This window comes from Anas acuta, chromosome 2 (assembly GCF_963932015.1).
Source record: "Anas acuta chromosome 2, bAnaAcu1.1, whole genome shotgun sequence".
NCBI lineage: Eukaryota > Metazoa > Chordata > Aves > Anseriformes > Anatidae > Anas > Anas acuta.
Genome location: NC_088980.1, coordinates 150,523,970 through 150,544,268, shown reverse-complemented (window position 1 = coordinate 150,544,268; position 20,299 = coordinate 150,523,970). Strand labels below are relative to the sequence as shown.

General features: G+C 43.1%; 1 protein-coding gene across 2 annotated transcripts in view; it reads left to right on the top strand.

The window, feature by feature from the left end:
- The first annotated feature begins 4,225 nt into the window (after positions 1 to 4,225).
- Positions 4,226 to 20,299, top strand: part of ST3GAL1 (ST3 beta-galactoside alpha-2,3-sialyltransferase 1) — a 76,568-nt gene continuing 60,494 nt past the window's right edge. The window contains exon 1 of one of the 2 annotated variants that reach the window (XM_068672695.1): positions 4,226 to 4,365. The gene's annotated coding sequence lies outside the window, so the exon portion shown is untranslated. Of the gene's footprint in view, positions 4,366 to 13,010; positions 13,121 to 20,299 lie in introns of those variants that run through there. The other variant, XM_068672696.1, reaches the window with a different exon arrangement.

The window sequence follows — 20,299 nt, the reverse complement described above, 5'->3', positions numbered from 1 at the left end:
GGTTAACTGCCCTCTCATTTTCTAAATAACTGTCTGTTCAGCTTCTTAGATGTAGATTATGATCTGAGTACAGCATCTATCTGGTTTACAGAAAGACCATCTTCAAGTCTTTGAGTCTTTTGTCCAGTTCTCGTCTCTAATCATTAAAGCAATTCCTTAGTTTACCCAAGTTTGGCCTTCTGAAATCAGGGAAATGTAGCTATGGTCTTAATCATGTTTATCTTGCCACACAACTTAAGAAGAAAAAAGTCATGATCAGTTACTCCCCAGTCATCTTTGGTGGCAAGTTCTTCTATAATAGCTGATTCGTTACTATCAGATCTAAAGCAGCATTATGGATGACTTACTGCTGCTTTAGTGAATAATTCTACTAGCTTTTGCTCACAGAAGTAATGCAACCTAAATATTTTCCAGTCTACATCTGAGAAACTTAATTTTTCTAGACCACTACAATTGCTAGATTTTTATTTTTATTTTTTTTTTCTCCAGTAACATCTCAGATACTCTGCTCGATGTGGATTGTGGATTTCCAGCCCTGTGGGTTAATGGGACTACTACCCCAGCACAATGCTCACCTGCCTTCCCTGGAGCAATCCTGTCCACACCATTTAGCCCTGCTCAGCTTGTCCCACCAGATGTAAGGGATTGTGCAATGTTATTTCAACCTTTACACCTGGAAAGAATAAAAAAAAAAAGAATCTTTTCTATTCTGTGCAGCTTACGATACTGCATTTCTGCCATTGAACATAAATGTCATTCCCCAGTAAAGTAAGCTGTGACTAACATCTGTCAGGTGTGGTTCATTGTTTTTCTCATCATTTACCCAGCGGATGACTTCCACATGCAATTAGTGTGCTGTTTTGTTAGCGTGTTTAATTTAATATAGCATGTAGAGCCCTTCGTATGTGTGCGCTGTCCTTTGGGGAAAACATTTGTCTCAAAAACTGCACCATGGCACAGCTTGTGTGCTTCTGTGACATTCAAGAGAGATGAAACAGTTAGCTGGTACTGATCAGACAAGCACATAAGCCTGACTTTGAAAAGGTTGTTCTGCGTTACTATATTTATTTTGTTTGAGCCACAGAGAAATGCTTCCTTGTCAAAATGTTTCTTTAACAGGCTTTGCTTGCCATCCTTCTTGTGGTCTGGAGACTCAAACACAAGTCTAATAGACACTTCAACCTCATCAACATTAGTTTTTTGCCTCTAAGGCTAATAGCACCTTCCGGTTTATTCCTGCTTATCCTGGGGGACAACTGAAATGAAATAAAATGTAATGATGCTAATAATGGCACAATCAGTTAAGGCACAAGTTTTTAAGTCGTTGCTTGGGAAAAGCTGAAGATTTGCAGCTGAAGTGGCTGGGAGTAGACAGTACTTGAGGCACAACAGGATCAAGATGCACAAAGATAAATCAGGTGAATTTTACTGTCGTGCCTTTTATGTAGGCGATACCTGCACTGCCTAGAATGGTCACTTATATTGGGGAGTTTGTGCATGTTACAGGTGTACAAAACACCCCAAAAGTATACTGTGTCTGTCTCTCTTTACCATATGGTTACTTATATTTACCCTCTTTTTTATGTACTTTTGTCATTTGTTTGTTTTGCAGTAAATTGCTTTTGGCCAATGAATGTTTCTACATGAATTTAACTTCCTGTATCCTGAGAGATGTATTATAGCTTTATCTATTTTAATATCCTCACTGTGTTTTATTCCTATCTCATGTTTATTATTCCTCTCAGGCTTTATATTGTCCTTGTAGGGAAAAAAAAAAAAATCATTTATCTAAGAGTATAAAAGCAAAGCAGTATTTCATTGCTGGGATTTTTTTTTTTTTTATGTGAGTTTGCTAAGGGCTTGGCTTGATCTCCAGACTTGCTGTGTATTTCTGCAAATCAAGCTTTTGGTATTTACTGTGTGTTTTTATGTGCTACAGCATTGAAATGTTTTTCTGCCTTTCCCAGATATTTATTGAGAGCAAGTTCTGCCATATCACAACTGCCACCCATGGCGGATGCTCCCATGTCCAGCACTAATGAGTCCTGGAGGGTAAAAACATGTCACTGTGTAATTGTTTGGCATCCAAGGGAATCCTGCGCTGATGTAGAGCTCTCTCAGACACGGACCTGCATCTAGGTGCTGTGAAGCAGATGCTGAGAGCACTGGCCATAAGTTCTGTCCCACCGAGCTCTTCCATCTCCTTGCCATACAAGTTCCAACAGCAACCAGAGGAAGATGCTGCATGCTTTTTTTTGTTTGTTTGTTTTTTTCCTCTTTGAATTTTAAAAGACCATAACACCAGAGTCAGATTCCAGACACTGTGGAGACTGAGAACCTGATCTAAATGCCTATTTCAAGCCTCTGACCAGTTCTTAGGCTTTGGATCAGAGAACACCACTGCAGAGTTCTGTGAAATCTGAAGAGATAGGACAGCAGTTCAGTGTTTAGTTTGCAACATAAATAAGTAAGTAAATAAGGCAAGATGACCTAACTGGCTGAGATCAAACCATCTATCAAATATGGCAAAGTTAATTGCTGTCAGATACCTTTATAAAGTTCACATTCTTGTTTTCACTACTTATTACATTGTTCTAATGAAGACATTTATGTAAAGTAACTGCAGTGCCTCTTGTGCATCTAAATAAAGAATATTGTTCATCTTTTCAGCAGAAATACCATATATGTAGATGACCTGTCTCTCAGAACAGAGACTGGTTCAGAGTTCAGTTGTGGCTTATAATCCTAGTTTCACAAAGTTTTTTTTTTTTTTTTAAGAAATATCTAATCTTCACAGCCAGCTATAGCAGTCAATAGGTGTCTCTGTAAAATACATAAAAAACACGTATGATCAACTGCGATAAGAAGACAGATTTCCCAGTAAATCCATCTGCATGGAGTTTGGCCTTGGAATGGGGACAGCTTTTATATCCCTCTGGCAGAGCCAGCAGTCGCTCCCGTGATGCTGGCTATGACGGCGCGCAGCCATTTCAGTGTGCACGAACACCTTGGGTCTCACTCAGCCCAAGTACTGGGGGATCTGGGAATGGGGCATCTGTTGGCCACGCTCTCATCCGTGCCTCTTCTTTCCCCCTGCAGTAGCACGGTGATAGTGTTTAGCTTCCCCACAAGTCTTTTGGAGCAAGTCAGCCATTGCTGAACGACAATTTATTTACACAGGCGAGAAGAAACAGCTTCTTGGCAACTGCGTACGCAGCAAATGCTGAATTTCTATTTTAACTTCTACTTCTTGGCCTAGCCGTGATGGCAGTTGGCTTGTTTGGAGGATGGCAAGTTACCTACTGAAAAGCTAGCAAATGCAGGGAGGGCAAACGCCAGCCCAAATCTGCTCTGTCCCCTTGTGGTGTCCATCTTTGCTGAAATACTTGACGCTGGTTTTGGCCCCAAAGAGCTTTCAGAATAATCTAAAGGATTTCTTTGTAAATTGCAAACCTGGAAATAAAATAGAAATGAAAAGCTGGACAATCCAGAGAAATAAGGGAGTGGAAATCAGTCTGTGAGGCTGAAACCTGCACGGACTTTGAGCACCCAGAGGATAGGTGCCTAAAACAGGCATTGCGCCATTAAATAGTTTAACCAGACACTTTATCAGTTGCAACTATCTGTCTGGGGGGTTCTTTAATGATGCTTTTTAATTCAGCAGCGTTTTATAGTAACCTTAAAAACGTCAGATGCTGGACGCGAAGAAGGCATTATTTACTACGTGCTTTTTTTTTTTTTTTTTTTTTTTTTTTAATCATCATTAATGACGCAAAACGTGCTCTCCCCACGGGAAAACACCGAATTTCTTTCAGCTTTCTCTCCTGCGCTCAGCGCCGGAGATCCGCGCGGGCGCAATTTTCAGACAGGAGAGCTTTTGGGGCGCGGAAGGGAAAACGAGGGGGGAAAAAGCATTTCGGGGGGGGGGGGGGGGGGGGGGCGACGCAGGGCGGTGTCAGGAGCAGGTATTTCGCCTCGGTGGATGGAGCGGGGGTGAAGTTTGGGCTAGCGGCCGGCGGGGACGGGCTGTGCGCGCACGTCGTCTCCTGTGCGCATCTCGTCTCTTGCGCCTCCTGCACCGCGCATCAGCCGCGCAGCACCGCGGAGAGCCGCGGAAAGGGGCGGAGGGGGGCAGAAGGGGGCGGCTCCGCCTTTGCCCGACTCCGAGGAGGAGCCGCCGGGGGCCCCGGCTCTTTCCACGTGGCTGGGGGCGCGCTATATGAGCGGGCAGGAAGCCCTGCCGGGGAGGGAAGGGGAGGGACGGGGGAGCGTAGGCTGCAGCAGCTCGGCGAGGAGCCGGCAGCGATCGGTTCGCCCTTCCCTGGCCATGGGGTTTGGCCGCCAGCCGGCCCCCAGCGCCCCGCCGTGAGTACCGGGCTCCCTCCTCTTCCTTCTCGACCTCCTCCTTCCCCGCTTACCTGCAAATCCTCCCGCTCCCTCTGCTGCTCCTCGTTCGCCTAAGTTGGTTGTTATTATTATTTATTTTGGGGGAAGAGGGTGGCGATGTTATTTTGCTCATCTGGAAGCAGAGGGTGGCCCCGCCGGAGCCCGCAGCATCCTCCGCCGGCCGCTCCGGAGCGGGGCGGCTGCGCCCTATCCCGCCGGGCTGCTCCCCCAAAAATCCCCGGAGAGGGGCAAAGGTGGGCTGGGGGGCACGGAGAGGCTCCGGGCAGCCCCCTTCCGTGGCTGGGTGGCTGGGAAGAAGCCTAACGGAGTCCCACGCCCCGCTGTTTGTATGGATTCATTTCTTTGCTTATTTTTTTTTTTTTTTTCACTTGGGTGGGCTGTGCGGCGAGGGAGGGAAGGCAGTGTTGCTCCGTTAGGGGAAAGCAGGCAGGCTGCCTGAGGTACCAGCACATCCTTACTCGTAGAATGAATTTCCAGCGGAGTATAAATAACTATCTCCGAGTTTGTTTGTTTGTTAGGTGTGTTGATGTTGTGCCGGAGGTGTCTCAGTAGCAAACATGCAACCTTAGTCCTTGTAATGATTGATTTTAGTTTGGGCAGAAATTGAAAACAAACGTTTAAAAAATGCCTGGATGCATATTTACTCCTTTGAGACATGCAGGATTTTTCAACTCTTTGTAAAGGTTGAGGGTGTATGTGTCCAATACACAGAAATAACTCTTTCATATAATTGTAAGTCTAAATTATATATTTGCCTGCTGGGCACACATGTTAAAGGAAAAACCTCCCTAATTATGGATCTTTCAGAGAGATTGGAAGGGTGACAAAGCCCTTGTAATCTTTTGGGTCAATTTTCATAAGCTCCAAAAGCTCTTTTTGAAAAGGAAATTAAACCTCAATGTGGAAAAGAGACAGGAAATTCGAGGATATGAAGAAGAAACTTCTCCTTTTGCTCTGATCCCATCCCCGGGAGTTCCTTTACACTGGTGCTTTTTGGTGACAGAAGGGAAAATGAAGAGCTAGCCGCCTCTAAGCAGTCTTCCTGCCACTTGGCAGTTGAGAAGATACTCAATTAGCAGCAGCACGCTCCTCCTGGGGGTTATTGACATGGCTGTAGCTGGAGGGGTGGCTGTGGGAAGCATCTGCTTTGAAATACTTGTATCTCTACTCTTGGTGTCCCATGCGGTTCATGCCTGCCGGGGCCTTCTGCAGCTGATATGTTCACTCCTCCTCAATTTTTAGGGCTTTGTCCAAAGCCTGTGTGTTGCAGGAAGCACGGCCGAAAGCACGACAGACACCAGTAGAGTCAGATCATGCTCCATTTTATTGCCTGAATAGCCTAACTTTTATAGTGAACTTAACAGGGGCGGACAGTGTTTCACACAAGATTATTGGTCAAAAGCACTCAGACAAACAACTACAAGAAAACAACCCCCTTGTGATTAGCAGTCACATAGACCTTGTCCTTGAAGCCAGCTACTGGTAACAATATTTTTCTGAATTCCTCAATTGGGCGATGTGGGAACACTGTCATGGGAACTTCTCATAGTTGTCCTGGTAGCTTGGTTTGTTCAGCTACGGCAAGCCATGGAATTTTTGCTGTTTCAAAAAATCCCTCAACACCTGTGGGGCTCTGCCCGCTGTTTGTAATGGCTCGGCAGAGCTGCTCTCCTGTTAGAATTTGGGGTTCACCCCAGGGACTATCTCTGGTTTTTGGCAGTGGCCAGTGGCTATCTGCAGGGCATGGCTGTGCGCTCCTTTCCTTCTGGGAACTTGATAGCTTTTAACCTGTTTGGATGCACTTTCAGGCGGAGGTTGGGGGTGGAGAAGGGAATGATTGGATAAATAAAGGTGGATTTTTTTTTTTTTATAAGTTAAGGGCACTTGTTTTCTTGATCATCCCTGAAACAGTAAAAACCCTGGTATGGTTCCATGGTGAACTTGGTGCTCTTCCTCTGCCAATTTCTCACTTTATTTACTTTGTTTTGGTGCTGCTGTAGGATAACATTTCAGCAGGCTTAAATCCTTTTCCTTAGCAAAGACAAAACCCCAGACTATGGTCCTCCCAAACCTTTTTTTTTTTTTTTTTTTAACAGTATTTTTTTTAAAGTACACTCCTGTCTGATATACTTGTATTGTACCTTTCTGCTAGTAGTATGTAAGAGCACAGTCTCATACAGAGCAAAAGGAGAGAAAAATCCAATTCCCTATTCTTTTGGCTCAGTCAATTTGTGCACAGTTGGACTGTGTGGTAGAGACAGCTGTTTGTATGAATTTTTCACGCATCCCAACCAGAAAGGTACCTGCAACCTTGTTTGCAGTTTTTTCTTCCAAACTTGATAATATTAGTAATGGTGATAGCATCTCAGCTGAGGAAGGGAACTTTTAACACTAAACGTCACTTCATTTAAGGTTTTGGATCTGCTTATCAATTTGGCTTTCTTTTGATGGAAAACTGGGAGTTATTTGAGGGGAAATCAGGGTCATGCAGATGGCAGTTCCATCTTCTTGGCTATAATAGCATCTTTTATCCCAGATACATTGTAAATGCTGTCATTAAATGATAGTAATAATATGTTTTTATTAAGAGCTTCTTTCAAAGGTATTTTTAAAAGTGTGGTGAAGCAAAAATGTGCTTCTGAAAGCAAAAGAGTAAGAGCAAATCCAGCTCCACAGAAAATTTAAAGTGCTGTTAATCCCACCACCTGGTGGAGCTTTTTATGGCGCCAGCTGAGGGAACACAGAATAAGGATGCATTTTTGTGTTTGTTTTTATTAGTCAGATGCTCTGTGTAGAGTTTCTTTAACTTTTTTTTTTTCTCACACCAGACTCTTACCAGTCAGAACAAACAAATAGTAGAGAGTACAGTTGTGCCCAATAATCCTAGTTTCACAGTTCAAGTTTTGTCAGTAGTATTTAATCTGCTTTACAGCCAGATATACTGGTCAATAGGTGTCTCTGTAAAATACATAACAAACACGTATGATCAGCTGCGATAATACATTTCCCAGTAAGTCCATCTGCATGGAGTTTGGCCTTGGAACAAGGACAGAATTTATATTGCTCCAGCAGGGCCAGCAGTCGCTCCCGTGATGCAAATGCAGGGAGGGCAAATGCCAGCCCAAATCTGCTCTGTCCCCTTGTGGTGCCCATCTTTGCTGAAATACTTGACGCTGGTTTTGGCCCCAAAGAGCTTTCAGAATAATCTAAAAGATTTCTTAACCTTCTATATCTTCTATCTATTCCATACTTTGCAGAAGAGAGTACAGTGTTGATGGTGTCTCATCTAAAGTAGCACTCACCTGTAGGTAGGTGCATCAGTGATGTAAGAGACAAATTTCTTCCTCCTGTCCTTCTTTCCCTTACAGCACACTTTTTTATTTTTATTTTCAAAAGCAGAATGATGCTGGCATAGAGCACACCTGTAACCTGGGCATCCAAAAGCTATTTATTTTTACTTAAGAGCCTTTCTCAAGTGGAAGAATGTTTTTAACAGCCAGTTCCCCTTTAAAGATACATTGAATGCTTTCATTAGAAAGGTTTCAGAGTAACCTCAGTTAGCTTTGTACTAATAGTTTTTCTGTGAATATTACTATAAAAATTTCCTGAGCAGCCTGTGTTCAATCATGTGTGCTGTGAGTTCTACCCATAGGACAAAACTGGAAGGGGAAGGCAGATCTGGAGCCTTAAAGCTTGGTCTGTTGCACAGAAATTTCATGCCTTCTTAGTCCTGAGCAGGTGAGGTGAAAATGCACCTTGGACTGTGTGCACAGTATGATTATTTTTTTTTTTAAAGCCCCTAAATTTACAACTCATTTCTCCAATCTATTCATAAACAGACTTAAGGAAGGTTGTTGATCTTAATCTGTGGATCTGTTTACTTCAGCCATTATGTATTTGAACCACCTAAAATAATGTCTAACAACTTACTGGATAAAGTATCTGACCAGGAAAAGAGAAACTTTCTACTTATCTGATATTGCTGAAAAAGGATAAAACAAGGTTGTAAGTGCCTTTTAATAAGGCCAAGTGTTAAAGAGATGCCTTTGCCCCTTTCTGATGTATGTAGTCCTGCTTGACTGCAGAAGAACCTGCAAAATGAAAACATAAGTCAGAGGTATGGAAATTAAAAATAATCTTTTGACTGTCTACGATTTCTCATGCCCCAGAGTGGAATTACAACAGTGAGGAATGTTGTATTTGTCATATTCCTAAGAAGACATCTGTATGGGACAGGAGACTGAAACGTGCAGGCAAGCTACAGTTTATGCATGGTTATATTGCTTTTATTTTGCGTTTGTTTTATTGGTTTGCATGTTTATATTGCTTTTATTGCCACAGTATCTGCGACAGTAGGCAAGAGATGAACCGAGGCTTCAGCTCGGGAAGGTGGTAAGTCCTGTGTGCCTTTCAAGTCCTGGGTGGTGTGATCCATCTGGTCCCACTGGTGAGGTGAATAAATGGCTTTGCAGTCCATCCAGAGCAGAGTTCCTCTCTGGGCCAGCCTGGTGTTTGAAGCTCATTCCTGGGTACTCAGGTGCCTGCTGGGCACCTGAGTACCATGAATCCTGTTCATGGTTTCGGGAGCTTGATCTCCACGGAGAGCCTGGGATTGCAGTTGCCTACCCATAGTCACCTGTTTTTCAGCATCTTACATATGATGTGACTTTTGTTTCCTAAATGTAGTTACTCAGTGCCATTCGAACTGGTCTTCTGGAGCTGGCTCAGGAATCTGTCTCTTGACACCTTGTGTCATCATATTTGGACCCCAGGAAGATGGCTGATTTCTAGGGCATCTCCAGTGGCCTTTGAAACCTGTGTTGGTCAACTGAATCATCCCTTCCATGAACTGTGGGAGCTGGGTATGTTTTCTGGGCACTAATCTTTAACTTATAAAACATATTATCAGCTTAAGTGTCTGTGCCTACTTAGGAGGCAAATTCATTAGAAGGGTTGTTTCCTGTCTCACGTGTGTCTGTTGTTCTGGAAACATCTCTGGACCACCCTGGCATCCATAAATGACAGCCACAGAGGAACCACTATCAGCGTTTTGATCGCTTTTCCCTTTCTTACCCACAGTCTTCTCTTTCTACTGGTGTTGAGTTTCCCATGGTGTACCTTGTGAATAGCAGACTCAAATCACTTAACAGAAAATATCCTGTGAGGATGTGAGAAGCTCCTGTAGTTGGGGTTGTACAACATGCATAGCTGTGAATAGCTGTAAAGTAAAGAAAACGGAGCTCTGGGGGACAGGGAGCACTTTGCAGAAGAAACTCCCAATAACAGTGGTAGAAACTTGCTCTGAAGCGTGAGACGAGGTTAGGGATGTCAATTGTAAAAATTGTAGTAATTGTTCACATACAATTCTGGGGGAAAAGAAGGGTGGAACTTAATTTGTTCCTGTCTTTCTGGCACTTTGAACTGCTCTTGATTAAATTGCTTAATCTGTACCGACATGTGTGTCCCTCCGCTGGGAGCGTGAGACTTTTGCCCGCATACTAGACGACAAAGCCTTTGGGCAGAGACTGGGTGCATTATTTCCAAGGGGCAGACAGGAAATCTGTAAACCTCATAAAATGACAGCTGTTTCTGTCAGCTGACGGCTGGGTATAGTGGAGTGCAAATGAGGCACAATAGAGATGGTTGTACCCTGCATCTGGTGACAACTGTTTGAAGTGCAGAGTTCTTGCTCTGAGGACATCATCTCAATAGACCTCTTGTTCTTTAGTTGATCTTCTGTTTCTTTAGAGGTCCTTTCTCTCAGCAGCAGTTTTTGATGTGAGCTCAGCCCTCTGTAGTTCTTCACCCCAAAGAGTTAGAGTGGAAGAGGAAGCGGTGGCTGTGGTCAGAGCCTGCTGGGGCTTAACGTCCAATTCTAACACAGGACTGCTGCTGACAGAGGTGCTCACGCATACTCTAGGTGTCCCTAAAACTCCTTTGAGCCAGACCAGTTGCTGTCCATCCCCTTGGAAGATCGTTCCACAAAGCAAAAACTGGCACAGTGAAGCTTAGGTATTAAACTGGATGCAAGTCAAAAATGTCTCTGGACTAGATAATTACTACTGATGTTTTCTCAGGTTTGGTGGATTTTTGCAATTTCTTTTTTTTTTTTTAGCTTTGATGTACCAACACAAAGCAAAGGTATTTCCTTCTAAAGGGCATCACATTATTTCTGGAAGCTGGTTATTCAATCAATGTCTTGAATGTACATATCTGAAATGCTGTATGTGCTGACACATCACAGTACTGTACCAGCTCAACAAAGGAATTTAATTCTATCAAATCTGCCAGCTCAGTTAATGACCCTGCCAGGGAAGCATAAGGCATCACCTCCAGATTTTTAGGTAAGAATCATGCTCCATATATCCAGCTCAAATTCAATGAACACCACGCATGCTCAGAACTGGATTTCTTTTTAAGATACCTGCTTACATTATGGTGCAAAAACAATCAAATTGCAAGATGTCATCTGAGTATTTGGGTCAGAACATACCAGCTGAAGTCCTGCAGAAAGCCCTGGTTTGGGATTAGTGTAGAATTAGACTGGTGATAATTCATCTTCAGACCTCTACAAAATTGTAGAAGAGAACATGGTGTAGAGCTACCTACAACTTGAGTTGGAGCTGAACTTACAGTATGACATTGTCTTCTTTTATGTTGCTCTTAACTTGGTGACAAAACTGAGAAAAATACTGGTATATATGGATTCAATAGAAAGCTAAATTAAACATAATGAGGTCATGGTAACTTTGGTTTTGATCAAACAAAGTGTATTTGGTTCGCCTGGCAAGGTTTTGGCATCGGGGGGACTGCATGGGTGGCTTCTGTGAGAAGAGCCCAGCAGCTGCCCCATGTTAGATAAGGGCCAGTTTTAGCTCACTCCAAAGGACTCTGCTGGCCAGAGACAAGCCACTAAGAGATGTTGTTTGTGCCTCTGTGAGAGCAGATTTAAGAAAAGAGGGGGCAGGGAAACTTCTCTGCAACAGCAGCTGGGAGAGAGAGGAATGAGAACCGTCCCTGAAACCTCCCAGGTGAGTGCAGCAGGAGGGCAGGAGGTGCTCCAGGCAGGCAGCAGCAGTTTCCCTGCAGCCTGTGGAGAGGCCCTTGGTGGAGCAGGCTGTCCCCCTGCAGCCCATGGGTCCCACATGGAGCAGATCTCCACACTGCAGCCCATGGAAGAGCCCCCGGTGGAACTCAGCACCTGCAGGCTCAGTTCGGGATGGACGGCATCCAGTGGGAGGGACCCCACAGGGAGCAAGGGCAGAGAGGGACCTTGAGGGAGCAGCAGATATGAAGCTCAAGAGGATGAATGAGGGGTGAAAATGTCTTCAGTTTGCTTTTAGTTTCTCAGTGCTCTAGCCTGTTAGTAATAGGTAATAGTATTAATCAGCTGAAACTGATTAATAACTGATGACCTCATGCTGAGTCTGTTTTGCCTGTGATGATAATTGTTGAGTGATCTCCCTGTCCTTATCTCAACCCTTGAGCCCTTTCTGTTGTATTTTCTCCTTTCTATTCTATTTTCTCCTTTTTACCCCCTTTCCCTTTGAGGAGGGGGGGGGGTGAGAGAGTGGTGGAGCTCAGCTGCCCACCCAAGTAAAACCACCACAAAGGCATTCTTGCTTTTTGGTTCACTTAATCTTAATTCCAGGTCTATTTCAAACTCTTTGACATGGTCAAAATTATTTCTTTTGAAGAATCCAGAAGGAAATTCTGCCTTTAGAAATGTCAGAATAATTCCTCTGAATTTGACATGGCCTGCACTGACACCATTTATGTTGGTTGATGGCTATGTTGAAATTATGCCTGAATTTGGATTTTCGTTTCTTGTCTTTGAAATGATTTTTCTATTTAAGTTGTTAATGTTCTTCAGAAGGTTCACCCAGCTTTTCTCTTGGGGGCAATTCTGTGGATTTTGAATAAATAAAGAAAGGATCAGTCCTGTGGTGTGGAGTTCTAAGAATTAGAAATCTCCCTTCTTGCTCTTTTCTTTCCAGAATCTTCTGCTTTTCCCCTTTAGGTAATACTTGCTGTTTTGGGAAGCAATACCTGTATGATCAGGTCTCCTGTGGTTTCAGACTGCATTTTACAGATGGATCTGCTGTTCTTCCCAACCATTTGGCTTAAATCTCGTCTAAAAATTCACCCTGAAATGTAAAAAATTAACTTTTTGCTTGCCCTTTACCTTGCTAACATAAGTTCAACATCAAACTTACAGAATCAAAATACAGAGTGTGAGAGGTTAAAAGCTTTACCAGAGCTTTGGGGTGAGTCTTCCTTGTTTCTCTTCTGTTCCTCTCCTTTCTGAATACACACTGAAATATTCTTCAGTCCTACTGTCCTGGTACCCTCCTGTGTTTCTCATCCCCTCATTTGCATGTCTCCTCACCACTCCCTGTACCACAATTGTTCCTTGCTAGAGGAGAGAATACTATTGCAGGTTATTTCTGTCTCTCCTGCCACTCCCTTGACTCTGCAATGTTTTGTCTTATGAATGCCATGTTCCAAGAGAACCAAGACATGCGACGGTGGAGGACATTTAAACTTTGCACCTGAGGTCATGTGTGTGGCAGCGGGAGGATGTGCTTGGGGCTGAGAACTTGGGACCTCCTCCCATCTCAGCTTCATTTTATCAGCTGCAGATGACAGCATTGGACCTTTGTTTCCTGAAGGCTGAATTCATCCTGTAAGATGCATGGAGACTCCAGTAAAGGTAAAAGCACTGCTCTCTTTAACAGCTTGATTTCTGAATTGGGGAACTAAAAGATGATCTTCAACCTCATGGACAGTAGAACTTCAGGGACAGGACATTGGCTTCGGCAGTTCACTGTCAGCCACTCCACCGATTAGTGCAGTTGTTGCCATGCTTTGGCATATCACCAACAAAAATCATCTAAGCTTCTGCTTTGTCAGCTGCGGTGATTGATACCTGTGCTGCAGGAACAGTTTAATTTGGTACTCCTTTCCAGATGGCAGTTGTTGTGGTGCTCTTGCTTGCTAGGTTCCTGAGACCTTACAGAGCAATGGAAAGTGTCTCTGTCAGTCGCTCACTGTGACTGTTGCAGTAGACTTATGTGAATATTGCAAAAATACACATGCAAAAATAGAAACTGCTTTAGACCAGAAAAGCTAGAGGAAAAGCCTGTAACATGGTAGCAGGATGTGTGAAATAGCAGCTGCTGCACAACTACTCAGATAGCATGATAAAACTGTAGGGATGCTGGAGCCATCTCAGATGGCCACTTCATTAGCTTGCTAGGTCAATGATATATGTGTATGCTGGGAAACAACCTAACAAAGCAAACCCATTAAAGAGTGTACTGATTACAGACAAATTTTCCCCAAGGCCACCACATTAGGTTTGATAAGGCTTGTTTAACTGTAGATAGCTGTGTGCAATATTCAGGTGCTTTTTGGCCACTTTGAGGAACTGGAAGTGTTTGTGCATCTTTAAAGTATGTGTTCTGTAAAATATTTAAGGACACTGGAGAACGGTGATGCATAGTCCAGACAGAGGAAAAATGGAGTAATTTAGGTCTCTTGCAAATGGAATTTTACTCAAGTTACAGGAAACAAATGTGACAAACTGAGATACCTCCTATTTTTTCTCATATCCTTAAAGATCATGGAATCTTTCGGGGGGAGAAAGTACTGATAATATATAGGTCCTCTGAGTGTTGTTGCGATTCTCACAGTTCAGACTACACATTAGGAAAAATTTCTTTACTGTGGGGGCTGTCAAACTGTAGAACAGGCTTCTTAGAGAGGTGGCTGATGCCCCATGCCTGCCAGTGTTTGAGGCATATGGGTAATGCCTTCAATAACGTGCTTTAACTTTTGGTTAGCCCTGAAGTGGTCAGGCAGCTGGATGATCTTTGTAGGTCCCTTTCAACAGAACTATCCTATTCCAACAGTTAAATTACACTGCTGTGCATTGGGTGTAGATGCCTGCTTAAGACATTTGTGCCCTACTTGGGCTTTTATTAAAGCACTCTAACTCTGGCACTGAGGATGGCCAGTGCCTCAAATGGAAATGAGCCTCAAGCAGCTACATAAGTGGTTGTGTGGGCAAAGAGCAAAGGAGCAGGAGATGGATGCTGGCTGTTGAAAAATACAAGGTTGTTGAAAAATACAAGGTGGTACAGTAATTGCAGAAGCTGCTGAAACATTTGCTGATAGCAATGAAACAAAAGAGTTCAGAGTAAGTTGCCTCTCTGAAAGGCAAGAGTCTCCTGTCAATACTGGGTTGAGTATAAATATTGGCTGAGTAAGCTGCTATGTAAGTGCAATTCATTTTGGGATTTTTTTAATAGGGGAAAACTGGAGGTTTGGATGGAAAAGAATCAATAGGTTACAATTACCATCCCAGCTCACTTGGAAAGGGATGTCTGTGTTTTGCACAGTGAGAGAACAGGCTGCTCTTCTCTGCTGTTTTCTGACCTGTTGGAGTAGGAGAGGGGCTCTGTTGTGCCTTTGCTTCCACCTGCTTAAAAGGAGAGCATGCTTATCGTTTACCTATAGTTTTGAAAACAGTGGACAAAGAATGCTTTGTTAAGCCAAAACATCACTAGAATAAGCCAGAAGTGCTCAGCATGGTCACTGCTGCTATTGTTTATTAGAGAAGAGCTTCCCTCTGCCCCAGTCTAGACAGTAGCTCTTTGTCCCCAGGGCTTAAAATACCCAAATCCAGTGTGCTGATGGGGAAACAATCCCACAAAGTCCCGTGTTTGCCCCGTTTAAAGTTAATATTTTGGAAAAAGCATAGTTCTTCTGTGGGAACAAGCCTGACCAAGAGCTGGATGTTAGTGCAGCTGAGAGCAAAGCTTCGATCCTCGTTAGGCAGGCTGTCAGGGCCCTGCACATCCCAGCATTCTTCTTTCGTGCATGTGTGAATTTCTTAATGAGGCTTTGCTCAAAATGTCAACTTCCCTAATTTATCTTGCCACATGCAAACTTAGAGGTTTTCTGTATCTTTATGAAAAATATCCAGCATATCCAGCAGAGCTTCATTTTGGGAAAACGGCATTTCATTGAGGTGTCAGTCGGCCCTAAGATTGTTCTTGGAGCCACTAACCACACTTCTGGCATGTCTTTGAGTCTGGAAGTGTGTACTAGTAGTCTGGCTCTTGTCTGCCAGCAAAATCTTGTGCTGTTACTCTCTTGCTTTGAAATTTACTGTCTGTGATATGCGGATGCAGAAGATATTGGTGTGTATCCTCAGTGAGGAGCTTCTTGGGGAACAGACTGGAGGCAGAAGAGGAGACCCCCATCCCTGAGTTCCTACTTGAACCTGGTGCACTTGCTGTGCGTGTTTCAGATTTCCTTGGCATAAATACATGCACTGGGTGTTGGATCACCAGGGTGGAGCATAACTCTTTCTTTCACCTCTTAGAAGAAACCTTGGCTTCTCAAGACAGCTCTTCTGCAGGGTGAAGCGTGGTGCTGTTGAAACTGGTGATGCCTGCTCCTGTGCTGCTGACCTCATTCTCAGTTAAACTGTGAGGTGTTGCATTCAGCTGCTGGTGCCTGAGGGTCAAGTTGAGGGTAAAACCAGGTTAGACTTGCTCATTTGGAAAAGCATCCCCCTCAGACGTCCTGGCCTCTACAAAAGGAACCGCTTTAAATTTGTCAAAGCCCAGATTCCTTTTTTTATACTTTTGTATCTAATCAGGTTTCATTTGACAAATGTAGCTCTTAGAGATGGAAATTCCGTTATTAAGGCACTGACGCTTTTCTGAATATTAAAAAACCCTCTTGCTTTTACAGCTGTCAAAATCAATCTTTCTGATCTCCCCGTGAGCTGCCATGCTTTCTTCTGAGCTGATTGCTGCTCCCGGGCAGGTACATGGCAGCATGGCTTTGGCTGGTGCTGACAATATTGACTTCCAAGGAAATTAAGGTGTTTCTGCTTCTAGGACCAAGCACTGTGTTTGGTTTTTAATCCTCTTTTCCATCAGGAATAAATGCTGCATGACTGTTTCACCTTTCTCCAAGAGAGAATAGGGTCATGCACGGTAACCTTGAGTATAGACTTGTCATATCTAATGAGCTCATTAGGGCTTGATCAGCTCATTACCTGGAGACTCTTTAGAAGACAAGACTGAAATATCTTACAGAGACAGAGTGGGTAGTGTGCTTCTCTCTGAGTCAGCACAGGGCTGTTGCTCAGCACATGTGTTAGAAGCGATTGCTGAAGGTCTCATCTGCTTAATGAGACTTGCAAAGCATCTGACTTCTCCTGATCTCTAGAGCACATGGCACTTCTATGAACAACTGATGATACGGGTTTCCTTACCCAATTCCAACAGGACTGTTTTCAGCCTGCATAGCAGAGTACTTTTCTTAGACCTGTCTGTCATCACTGTCCGAGAGTCCTGTTAAAGGTACAAAAGGATAAAAATTTACTTTCTTGCAAAGTTACCCCTTCAGATTTCCTCCCCTTCCTGAAGGAAACTTCCATAGATGTGACAGCCCTTGGAACTCTACTTATAGCTCCTATTGAAATTCAACTTCCTGTCCAAAGTTATTGGGATGTGGGATTTTTTTTCCCTCCCTCAAAGGTCAATTTACTTTGCAAAGAGTACACAGTGTAAGATTTTAAACCTGATGCATGAACTTTAAGGCACGTTACAGAAACCCATAGAAAGCAACTTAGGTGTTGGGAAAATTAAAGATTGAAGAATTGGTTCTTTGGGAGGTGCAGAACAAAGAAACGGACTTGGCATCCAGAATTAAAGGTGCCCTACAGTTAGTCTGCTCAGCAGGCTGCTTTGGGAGGCATAAGCACTGTAAGCATTGTGGCAGAGAGACTGAACTGCTCCACATCAAATGAGAATAGTATCTGTGTAGGCTTATGCTATCTTTCTCAGCAGGCGATTTTTGTAGTTCTCCATTTCTTGTGAGATTTGTATCTTGATCTAAATATGAAAGACATGTCTTAGCCTCTTTCGCCAGGTTTTCCCATGTGTACACTCAAACTGGTGCACAGGCACAAGCATTAAGAATGGCAAAACTTGTATCCTTTTGATATAGTTGCACAGTAATGCATAGATCGATCAAGCTGGTAACTTTGTTTTTGATCTTACCAAAAAAATAAGCGAGGTATTCACTGGCACATGTCTTTTTGTTGCCTGAACCTTCAAAGGAAGTGTCAGAGGAAGGACACAAGTGACTTTCAGATGACATTGCATTCATTTGTAAGGGCACTGTAATTCTTGTTGAGATGCTTCTTAAGGTTGTTAAATGCATCTGGCAAAAGCTCTGCTTATGTTTTCCTTTGATATATGCCCGGAACCAGAGACAGATGCTGTAAATCAAAGTAATTAAATGTGTTCATTTCTTGTAAAAGATGGTTACTGTAGTTCATTTCATGGTTCAGGGGTCAGGAGTGGTCTTTAAATACAACTGTGCTCTGCCTGTGTAATTTGATTTTTTTTAATATTATTTTTATTTCTAATTGCAAGGCTTATTTAGGAACTTTGTAGGCAAAATAATTTTTCAAATGTCTTCTGCTGGGTGTTAGCAGCAATGCCGAGTCTTTGCTCCTCCGTTCAGAGGCAGAATGGGAGAGGGACATGCTGAAGGAGAATTTCTTAGTGCTTAGAAGAATTAGAATAAACCCAGCAAGCACATGGTTTGTGCTTAGCTCTGAGAGCCTGAATCTGATCCTGCTCTTACTAATCTCTAAAGGGATTATTCCTGATTTACACCATGATGAATGAAATCAGAATCTGGCCCTGAAAGCCTATTTGTACTTCAGACATTGTTTCAAGGCAGCTGACCCATGAGTATGAAAAAGTAGCTTGGCTTCCCGCAAGTTAATTGTCTAAATTTGTCAAGCTAAGTGGACTATAGTTTGTTTAGCAGGGTTTATTTTAAACTACAGATTCTTTATCCAAGGAACAGTATGGCACAAACTCAGGCTAGAATCCATTTACTTCTATTGGACTAATATGAGATGGTAACCAGAAGACCCTCTTTGGTACATCACAGTGCTCTTTATTTGCATAGTAGCTTTTGTCTAAGGATATTAAATAACTCCTTCGTTGCAATTCTGGAAGCTGTTCAGCCAGACAAGTCTCTTCGATGACCTGCAGTGACTCTAGATGCTAGCAGTGAAGCAAAAATAAGCTGCTGTACTAGGTCTGTGGTCATGAGTGACATCTGTAAGAAAAGGTCTTCAACCAAGAATGGGGTGAAGCTGTTAGCTGAAAATACTGGGGTTTCTGAAATAAAGGTTACAGCATGCCTATTTGCTGTGAAGAAAATTGATCTTTCTTAGCACGAGTTCGGCTAGTGCTCACTGAGACAAGTACCCAAGGCAAACATACAGCTTCGGGGTGGGAAAGCACAGGTCGGTCACCTTTGGATCATTGTGGCCAACTGCTTTACAGTCCCCAGCAGATACATTTTTTTGATTGTCTACATGCTCATTTTGAAGTCTGTATTTATATCATACCTGTCAGTATTGTGATAAAAAGGAAAGCGGAATACACCTTTTCATAGGGTTGCTCTAAAGGAAACTAATATCTTATATCCTTGCGTATGAGCAACTCACATTTCTTGTTGCTGTAAGGCACAATTTTGCTGTAGCAGTACACATTGTGCAGTCCCAGAGAGGAGACTTCAGCGATTCAAGCTGAGATGTTGGTGAGTGATGCTCTGAGAAGTTTGCACCAAGAATGAAAGCCTGGTAGACTTTGTCTGTAGCTTGTGCAAGCATCCCAGAAAACGATGCAGTGTCTTCTCTGCCAATGTGTGCGTCAGCCTGAATCTGCTTCATCAAAAACAGGCAAAGCTGGAGCTCCTTTTAGAGCTTTTTCCATTTAATTAAATCACTCTAGAAAGTCTCTTCATCTGTATCTGTGCTGTAGAGTGATAGACTTTTTACCCCAATTCATTTTTACTCTCAGATGGTCCTGCTAAGCCTGAAACTGCCACAGATGTAGAGGTGGAGAAACTTCCAAATGCAGCACGTGCCTGATACAAACTGCACTGCCTTACCAAACTGGTTAATGTTGTTTAGCTGACAATTCTGTAATGTAGAAAAAGCTGCATGTTATTGGCCAAGCACTTCATAATTTTCTGGTATTTCTATAAATGGATGCCAGCACTTGGAAAAATTAAGTAATTTTTAATTGAAAGGATATGATCAGTAGGTGATTACTTTGTAAAGTGCCTTGGATGTATGCTGTGCTGTAGAGACAAGCCATCTGGAGCAAGCCTGTGGTTTGGCTTCTGTAATGAGTACTCACAGACCACGATGCCAAAATGACCAGCTTTATTACGTAGATGAAGATCTTGAGTAATTCAATTCATTTTCACAGATCTAAATGAACTAAAATAGGATCACAGTTTGGCCCAAAGTATTGATTTGCTGCTCTTAAGTATTAACTCAGGATCATCAGTGTTTCTTCCAGTATCCTCAATACAACCAGCCACCACAAATCAGATTATTGAATTGCTTCCTCTCTGTAGCTTTTACCAAATTTGTTGTGGCCAGAATTTCTCTCTGTTTTTAGTTACAAAGCCCAGAGCTTGCATAGCTGCAGGGTACCTGGGCAATTATGGTTACAGGTTACATATGTGGAAAATACGGGAATTCTGCTTTTACAAAAACTTGGCACTTCTCATCACATAGGTTGTTCCAGAGCCCCCAAAATAATTGTTAAATCCTTGGGGTGATTTTCCCACTGACTTAGCAGGGTATGGCTTGTCAGCCGGTGACCGAGTGGCTCTGCAGTTCCTCTCTTTGTTGTTTTTCCAGCTGAAGCCTTATGTTGCATTTTGCTGATTTTGTGGTTTAACCTGGCAGGCAGCTGAGCACCGCGCAGCCACTTGTTCACCCTCCCCAGGGAGAGAATCGGAAAGGTAAAAGTGCAAGAACTCATGG